This window comes from Vipera ursinii (assembly GCF_947247035.1).
Source record: "Vipera ursinii genome assembly, chromosome: 11".
Classification (NCBI taxonomy): domain Eukaryota; kingdom Metazoa; phylum Chordata; class Lepidosauria; order Squamata; family Viperidae; genus Vipera; species Vipera ursinii.
Window position 1 is genome coordinate 18420524 of NC_139524.1, and position 9596 is coordinate 18430119.

Here is a 9596-nt window from a genome sequence, read left to right on the forward strand (position 1 = left end):
TAGGATTGCACCTGTCCTTCTACGCCTTCAGGTAGAGGGTGTCACCAAGTTACACCATTGAACTGAAAGGAGAAATGAAGAATTCAAGAGGGGCCATATTATCAGCATTTAATGAAGCACATTAAATTCAAATCAACCTTTCATTCAAACAAAATTAGGTTTTGCCTGGGCCCGGCTTACTTTAGCTCATTGTCTTAGCAGGAATACCCTCCTCCCTCTTCTCCTCCCCCCAAAAAAAATAGTCTTATCACTCAAAAACCAAAGGTGCCCTGGGCCTGGAAAGAAAACTGATCTATTCTTCTTTCGTCAAAAAGTCTTCATGTGCTTTCCAGTCTCTTAGAAAAGTCTTTATCTGTTTCCTTCCCCTCTGACCAAACTGGTTGATTTTATCATTTAGTCTTCCTTTGTAGGGACATCGCTGCATTTCAACTTTTTTTGCCTACAGTAATTCTTGATACAAACCGTACCTTCTCAAACCCTGCGTCTTCTTGGGGTCTCATTTATGGGAACCATGACACTGCTTGTTCGGCCTTAGCGATAGAAGAGAACATTTGTCAATCAAGGTTGAACCGTGGGGTCTTTGGTTTGTCCCTGAACTTATACAGCTACTCTGCGTGAAAGGAAAAGCAAATTCTGGGAGCACTAAGGACCCCACAGTCCTCCTCCTCTCCCAAACCCCCATTCCTGATGACGTTACCTAGTTTGGAAATGGAAGCCTCTAGAAGCAAGCGACAAAGCTCAGAAAGCACCAAAGGAGCCCAGTGTTTTGCCTCCACTAACTCAAGCGTTCAGATTGGTCTCGAACATCGTCTTCTGGATTGCAAAGATGGAGGTTGGACAAGGGCTGCAGCAGTAGTTGGGGCTGCCTAAAATCAACGGGATACTCAAGAGCTGGGAAGAGTTTTCCGTATCCCTCTGCTTCCATCTAGTGGCCATACAGATTTAGCAGATCAGAACCAGCCTGCCCACCAACCCTTTCCCAGATCCTATTTCTCTTATAATCCAAGATTTTCCACTTACTTCCCACGAATAATAATAATAATAATAATAATAATAATAATAATAATAATAATAATAATAATAATAATAATAATAATAATAATAATAATAATTTTATTTATATACCGCCCTTCTCCCGGAGGACTCAGGGCGGTGAACAGATTGGGTAACACCTGGCTTAAAAACAGAAACTGTGAGGGGGACTTTGGAATCCGAGTGGACGATCCCTTGACCGTGAGCCAGCCGTGTGCAGCAGCAGCCAGAAAAGCTAACACAATCCTGGGTTATATAAACAGAGGCATAGAATCAAGATCACGCGAAGTATTAATACCACTTTATATAATCCTAGTGAGGCCACACCTGGAATACTGCAGCCACTTTTGGTCACCATATCACAAGAAAGATGTTGAGACTTGGGAAAAAATTCAGAGAAGAGCAACTAAGATGATCCAAGGCCTGGAGGCTAAAACATACGAAGAACGGCTGCGGGACTTGGGTTTGGCTAGTCTAAAGAAAAGAAGAAATAGGGGAGACATGATAGCAGCGTTCCAGTATGTGAGGGGCTGACACAAGGCAGAGGAAACTTAGGTTGTTCACCAAAGCACCAGAGGGCAGGACGAGAAACCACGGTTGGAAACTGACCAAAGAGAGAAGCAACCTGGAATTAATACAGTCCAGGAAGGGCTGCGCTCTTACAGAGTTCATACCATTTCTCCGAATAGCAATTTTAATGCTTGTTTATGAGGGCCTCTGATTGTTAATCAGGCTCTGTAAGCTTTCTCCCCCAGTCCTTGCGATAATAACACAGCAGGGTGACATTAATTTCAGATTAACTAAACATGGAAGTTATTCTTTTTAAATGCCACCCTGAGATTACTGTAATTTTTTCCTTTATTCCTGCTGGATCCATTCCCCCCCCCACACCTCCTCTACCATGCGCTAATGTTTCTGCTGATGCTTTTCCACCAGCTGACTTGCGTTGTGTTGCAACAGCTCAAGGGAGGTTCATTCCGTAGCAGACATTGCCATTTGCACAACTCGTCTGAGGATGAGAATTTTGCAGAGCTTTCCAGGCAAAGCTTTTGGCCTCTCCAGCAGGAGGATGGATGCCCCTTCCCCACATTGTAGATGGGTGTTTTTTGCAAAAATTTAAGAACGGTGAACTTCAGCTCCCAGAATTCCCCAGCCAGTTCCCAAGACTGGAAAACAGGGGCAAATGCACCATGGCATCCAGAGAAAACAAGAGGGGGGCTGTTTTTCTCCTTTATGGAAAAACCATACTTCATTTCCGTTACTATTTGCCCTTTTGCAGCACTGCATAGTGGAAGCTTTTAACAATTAAATCAGAGGGTTAAGATCCGTCCGTGGCTCTTTGAGAATTGAACAAAGGCTCTAGGCATTAGCTGGGCTTGGATTTCCTTCCTTCCCACTTAGCCTGTGGATAGAGATCTATAGGAATCTTGTTCCATTCCTTCTGCTACAATTCTGTTGTTGTTCTTTTTCCTACTTGCAGAGATTGAAGGCCGAAACAGCCAGCAGAGAGCACTGTTGGGCCCCATTTTTTATTTTGAAAAAAATAAGATATGTATATTTGTTTAGCTAGGAAGAACTAACAGAGCAATTCCCAAATACAATCAATTAAAAAAAACACTACACAAAATAATTACAAAGAGGATACTGCAAGCTGCATATAGTGCAGATTTGAATCGCTGGGGTTACAACCGTCGCTGTGTCAGAAACAGAAAAGGAAGTTGTTATAATCCATCAGTGCAAAGGGTTTGCTGGTTGCAGCATGATGGGAAGGGTAGTCCAGCCTTCCAGAGAACTCAGGATGAGATGTGTGGGTGCAAAGTCTGAGAGAGAAAAATCTCAGGATTCGGAAGTCATATTTCCAAACTCAGGAAAGACGACTTCTGAAATAGTTTCATTTCAGGTAAAGGTGCTTCTTCTGTAGCTATGGTGAAGGTTACCCTGTCCAGTTGTGTCCGACTCCATTGCTCAGTGCACATCTCCATTTATTGGACAAAAAGGTCAACATTGTCCGAAGACATTTTCTGTGGTCATGTGGCCAGCATGACTTATATGATGAGGTGCGCCAAATGCTGCTACCTTCCCACCGAAGTGGTGCCTATTTATCTACTCACATTTGCATGCTTTCAAACTGCTAGGTGGGCGGGAGCTGGAGTAAGGGACGGGAGCTCATGCCATCGCACGGCGCTTGGGTCTCGAACCTGGGCTGTCTGCTTTCCATCTGACAATCTCAGCATCTTTAACAGTTGAGCCACCACGTGCCCCCCCTTCTGTAGCTAACCCTTTAAAAAAAATATCCAAAAATCAGACCAAGAGAACTACTAGGTTAATTAATTATATTTTAAAAGGTTTACTATATTTAATGAAAATATCCTTTGTACCAACTCATTAAGTACAGTACACCATTTAAAATATAATTAATTAACCTAGTTCTCTTGGTCTATTTTTTTTTTGGATCTTTGAGGTTTTAAAGAGCTGGCTACAGAAGGGGTGTGTGTGCGATGGCTCGGTGGTTAAAGACGCACTAATCAACGCAAAAGCCACGAGTGCTGCAAAGAGACATGGAAATAGACACCCCGGCATCACAAGGCAAAATAGAAAGACCCACACATGGATTGGAGAACAAACAAAAGGATGCAATATCGTCAAGAGAGTAAAAGAATTGGAATGGAAACGGGCTGGTCACATAGCAAGAGGAACGGAGGCAGGTGGAGCAAGGTGGGCGTAGAATGGATCCCACTTGATCAAAAGTCCGTGAAAGAGACCTAAAACAAGATGGTTCGACCACATTAGCAAATAGGGCGGGTCCAGTTGGCAAAAGAAAGCCCAGAACCGTCTGGGTTGGAAACAGGTGGAAGAGGGCTTCCTCCAGCAGTGGATTGACCATGGCTAAAATGATGAGGATGAATGAATATAAAAAGGTAAAGGTTCCCCCGCACATGCGTGCTAGTCGTTTCCGACTCTAGGGGCCGGTGCTCATCTCCGTTTCCAAGCCGAAGAGCCAGCGCTTGTCCGAGGACGTCTCCGTGGTCATGTGGCCGGCATGACTAGACATCAAAGGCGCACGGAACGCTGTTACCTTCCCACCGTAGCGGTCCCTATTTTTCTACTTGCATTTTTACGTGCTTTCGAACTGCTAGGTTGGCAGAAGCTGGGACGAGTAACAGGCGCTCACTCTGCTACGTGGCACTCGGGATTCGACCCGCCAAACTGCCGACCTTCTGATCGACAAGCTCTGTCCTAACCCACTGAGCCACCGCATCCCTTACTGAAGGAATATATCCATACGCAAAATTCAGATTGCAACCTGGTAAACTTTAGCATTAGAGAAATGAAACTTTGGAGGAGATGGGTGGGGAGTGGGGGACCTTGAAGAGTTAAAAGAGCGGTACTGGGATCTTCGGAGGTGGCAGTTTTGTATGTTTATTCTAGGCTGGTATTTTTAGCGTGACAACTGGGGAGACGTCTTCGGTAACCGGAGAATAACACTTCCATGCTAACATTTTAAGGCAAGGAGGTAGAGAACGTCACACTAAAAATAAATAAAGCAATTTCTCTGATAAGAACAAATTATGCAAATGGTATGGAATGGCATAAATTTCCTTAATTTGCATAGTTTCCTCTGATTGCAAAATTAGGGTTTTATTTTGTACAATTTGGAATGTATTTTTATTTGGCGTTAAAGGCAGTCGGGCGGGAGCGTGGGGGGAAAAGAGGTGACGGGCGCAGGGTGGGTGAAGGGAAGCAGGAAATGAAGAAAAAAGGATTTGGAAAGAATAAGAAGAGACGTTGGGAGATGTTACAAGTTCTACTTTCTGACTCGTTCAGACTTTCACCCATCAGATGGGAATTGTGGAGCTTTTGCTGAAGATTGTATTGACCTGGTTGGCCATACTAAGTCTGTTCTCCTAGCCCAGGGCTTCTCAACCGTGAGTGCCCTCCTCTCCTTCATCCATTCCTCTATTCTGGGGATTGACGTAGAAGTTGGGCCTCTTTCTTATGAGCCTCACATCTGCAAGGTGTTGCTTTGATTCCACAGTGGCAACCTCACTAACTTATTCATTAGGTGGCTGATCAGCAGCACCAGCTTGGGATAAATTTGCCTGCCAGACGCTGCGCGGCTGAACGTGGGGCCGGTGAATGGCGGGCCTGACACCCACCCTGGTCCTTCCGTCATCCATCCGTTCAGAAACCTTTTAATGTTATTTATCTGCCACTCAGCCTTGCCTCATTTTCTCCCTCCCTGCGGTCTTTGATGGATTGAAAAATAGCTTCAAAGGGGGAGGGGGAATCTTGGCTGATTAAGGAATGGAAGATGGAGGGAGGGAGGGAGAAGCGACTGGGTCCTTCCACAAACTGGGATTATTAACCAGGTTAGATATTGTCTAGTGGGTTCTAGACCGCATGGAATGACGCCAGACCGATGAGTACAGCATAGCAGCTCTTTATTGATGGTAGAACTGTACTGAGGTTTTGGGGTTACCTGAGTCCTTATATATACCTGGCCAGGTATCCACCTGGCCAATCCATTTGAACCTGGTATTCCCGCCGAGAAATAGCCCAATCCGCATCAGTGCCGGTACAGCGCCACCTGGTGGTATAAGTAGCGCTGTTGCTATGTTGTTCCCCAAAACCATACACAACATTAAGAGTTATCTCAAGATGTGGTCTGGGCTTGAGAGATTCCTAGACAATTATTCCTGCATGAATGGTTGAAAGGAAGCTGGTTTGGTGGGAAAGGTTGATGGATGTCCTAAATGGAATTAAAATAAATAAAATAAATAAAATAAGTCTACAGGTGGAGTAGAGAGACACCCCATGCAATCCTGTCCATCTGACTACATTTCTCTGTTCCTCTTGAGGAAAATCATTTCGGAAGCATTCCAGAACAACAATAATACAATCCATGTGCACAAAACCCCACACCTATTGATTATGTGCCATCAAGTTGGTATGGTCTTGGTGAACACATGAATAGATTTTTTTTTGCAGGAAGATCAGTCCCCAGCCTGGTTCCTCAAGGTCTTCCAATGGTTCCCTCATGGTCACTGTGATTGAGTCCCTCCAAGTTGCCACTGGGGCTCATGGTGGTTTATGAGGCACCTTCTCCAGAAACTAGAAGCCCATAATAACACAGGAAAAGGCGGAAGGAAAGAGAAGAAGAGGATGGAAGTTTTTAAGAGGAGACTGGACAGCCATTTGCCTGAAACGGTATAGGGTTTCCTGCCTGAGCAGGGGGCTGGACTAGATGACCTCCAAGGTCCCTTCCTACTTATTATTATTATTATTATTATTATTATTATTATTATTATTATTATTATTATTATTATTATTATCAGCAGCTAGCCGAAGGACTCAGTTACGGTGGCAACGGATGCCTGTCAGAAGAGCTGAAGGACCAGGTTGGAGAAGTACATCCTGGAGGAAATCTGTCTTATGTTTTTGCTAGGAGTCAAAAACAACTTGATGGCAGATAATCGAATTAAAAAACAGAAAAGCAGCTCCCCCAGGGAACCTCCCTTTAAAGCTTTCAAACTGGGTCAAAGCATCTGTTGGAGGCCACCAAGATGTCCACACCTGTTATGAAACCGTTGCAGGGATGGCAAGGATTACATCATTGGAAGAATGACATCTGTTATTATTTGCATAACAACACCAATCATCACAGCAAAGGCCAGCAGCAAATGCAGCAGGCAGAGTTTTTATGGCAAGGGAAGAGATCAATAGGGTAAAGCAAAACAAATCAATAAGGGCCTCAAAAGAAGCAAACATTCAGAAAAAAGGAGCCTGGCTATTGAAAGATATCCGTTTCTGAAATCACATTTTAGATACAAAAGGGGGCTCGGCCACGTGTGACGGCTCCCCACCACTCCTGCCTTGCCCGTGGGGAGGCAGAAAGCACGGGGCTGGAAAGGTTAATTCGGGGGCCCAAGGAGGTGGTGGAACAATGGCCCCCATGAAAGAACACTTGCTGGAATTGGGCATGTCTAGTTTAATGAAGAGAAGGAAGAGGGGGGACATGATAACAGTCTTCCAATATCTCAGGGGTTGCCACAAAGAAGAGGGAGTCAAGCTATTCTCCAAAACCCTGAAGGCAGGACAAGAAGCAATGGGTGGAAACTAACCAAAGAGAGAAGCAACCTAAAACTAAGGAGGAATTTCCTGACAGTGAGAACAACTAACCAGTGGAAAAACCTGCCTCCAGAAGCGGTGAATGCTCCAACGCTGGAAGTTTTTAAGAAGAGACTGGACAGCCATTTGCCTGAAATGGAATAGGGTTTCCTGCCTTGCTGGGATGCTGCTGTTGTGCAGCCGGGTTGAGAAATTAGCTGCTGGTGATGCTGGGCAGAGGTTATTCCAACACTGCCTGAGCAGGGGGTTGGATTAGATGCCCTCCAAGGTCCCTTCCAACTCTATTATTATTTTATAATTATAATTATATAAAACTTTTATTCATAAAACATGAAACTCAGTCAACTCTGTCAACTGAACACTCAAATTGACTGGCACTAATGGTTGACACGGGTTGCTGCCAGCATCCTAGGTGGTGGTATTATTATTATTATTATTATTATTATTATTATTATTATTATTATTATTATTATTATTATTAATTAATTAATTATTATTATTTTTATTATTATTATTTTTATTATTTTTATTATTTTTATTATTTTTATTATTTTTATTATTTTTATTATTTTTATTATTATTATTATTTGAGGCAGGTTGGGGGGCAGACTCTGTCCCCCCACGTCTGAGCTTCCTGCCGGGTTTTCTCCTGTTCTGAACCCCCTTTAAGGACGTCTGGGCAATTGTCCTATTTAGATAACACGGGGGGCATTGATTCACACTGTCGCGGCAGATGAATGCAGCCCAGAGGCGCCAGCAGCCAGTTGGAGTCCAGTCTTCACCATGTCTTGAGATCATCAACCGCTGTCTTCTCTGATCCGTCAAGCCCTGTCGGGTTAGCCAATGGGCGATTGCTGCTGAGTTCGGTGGCCTCGTGATGCGGGGCAACCTTTGTAGACGTCCCCGTTTTGAAGTCCTTTCCATCAGGGAGGGGTCCTGTCGCCCTGCCTAGCCAGAGGACTGGACACCTCCCTCAGCGATCGGAGCAGGGGAAGCCAAGCCAAGCTAGGGACAGAAGAGATTTGGGGTGACACTTGATGCAGGACCCCGGCGCCCACAATCCTTATTTACAGCCAGGACAAAGCGGTTATTGGATTCCAGTTTCTCTACATTTACCCTGGAAATAAAAATATTGCTAGTCTGACTGCTTGACAAGCACGTCTAAAAGTTGCCCCCCGTCTGTTACATTTTAAAAGTGTGCATTTTGGGATGGTCTTAGGGGGAGCAGATGTGACACCCTGCCCCCGTTGCCGGGAATCAGGTTATTCAGCTTTTAGATCCCTGTGTAGTGGAGTATCTGCTACCCCAGCTGCAACTAGCACATACCAAGGGATCCTCGGCCTTTGTTCCAATACACTCAGGCACATGGGCCTTTGACTCCTTTCGCCAAACACCTTGTTGTCTTAGGAAGCTTCTCCTAATTTTTAGCTGGCTCCCTTCTTCTCCAGCTTTTGCTTCTAGCTGTCATCTAGGAGCAGCAGAGAAGAACCTGGACCATGGGTCCACTCCATGTCCCTGGTCTAAGAACTGCATGTTGAGTTTCAGGTTTTGAAAGACCAACATCCATTTGCTGCTATTTCAAGGGTCCTCCTTAAGATGTAGCCTCCAATAGCTTCACAATCCTGATGGCCTCCTCATCTGATCACCCCTAAGATATTGCCCAGGAGCTTAAAAGATGGCTTTCATCTCTCTAGTCCAGCCCCCTGCCTCCTCCTCCTCCTCCTCTGTCTTGTACTCCAGTGAATCAGGGGAGGGTCTCTCTGAGCCTCTCCTGATGTCGTCTCATTTCTGTGAGCTTCAAAGAAACATTTCAGTCCCTTTGGCCTATGTAGCTCTTTGCATCTTTCTGTCAAGGTCATCTTCTCTACAGGACCACTGCATTTCCCTGACTGCATTGCACGTGGCAGTGTGTAATTTGTTGGCGCTGCCTTGATGCTTCGATCAGCAACTATTAAACACCAAAAGCTGATTCGTCGCGACCCGAGCTGTGGGTCCATCCATGCGTCTTTTCAGGAAAAAGCCGGGGTTGGGGGGTTGGGGGGTGGGGGGAAGGGAAGGGAAGGTTGCCCGGTAGTTGGAAACAGGATGCTCAGAATTTTCTACATTACAGCCTTGTCTTCTATCGTAGCTCCGTTTTGGATAAGGGCACTTCAAAGATTAATTTCATTTCTGTAAGATCCGCAGGCTTCGTAGAAACTCCCGTTCGTCTGAATTAGAGATGGGAGATTGGAAATGGAAGAAGACGACAATTAACATGGATATGATGCCCTTTTATGACTGCCCCTAAAAGATGCCAGAAGACTGGAGAGATCTACCTTCCAAACAATCTCCATAAATCACCTCTCCCTTCTACCACTCGCTTGGTCTTTTACCTGGAGGACGAGTTAAAAATGTGCACGGCACGTGTTAACTACAGAGGTTTAATTTCCCCTTAC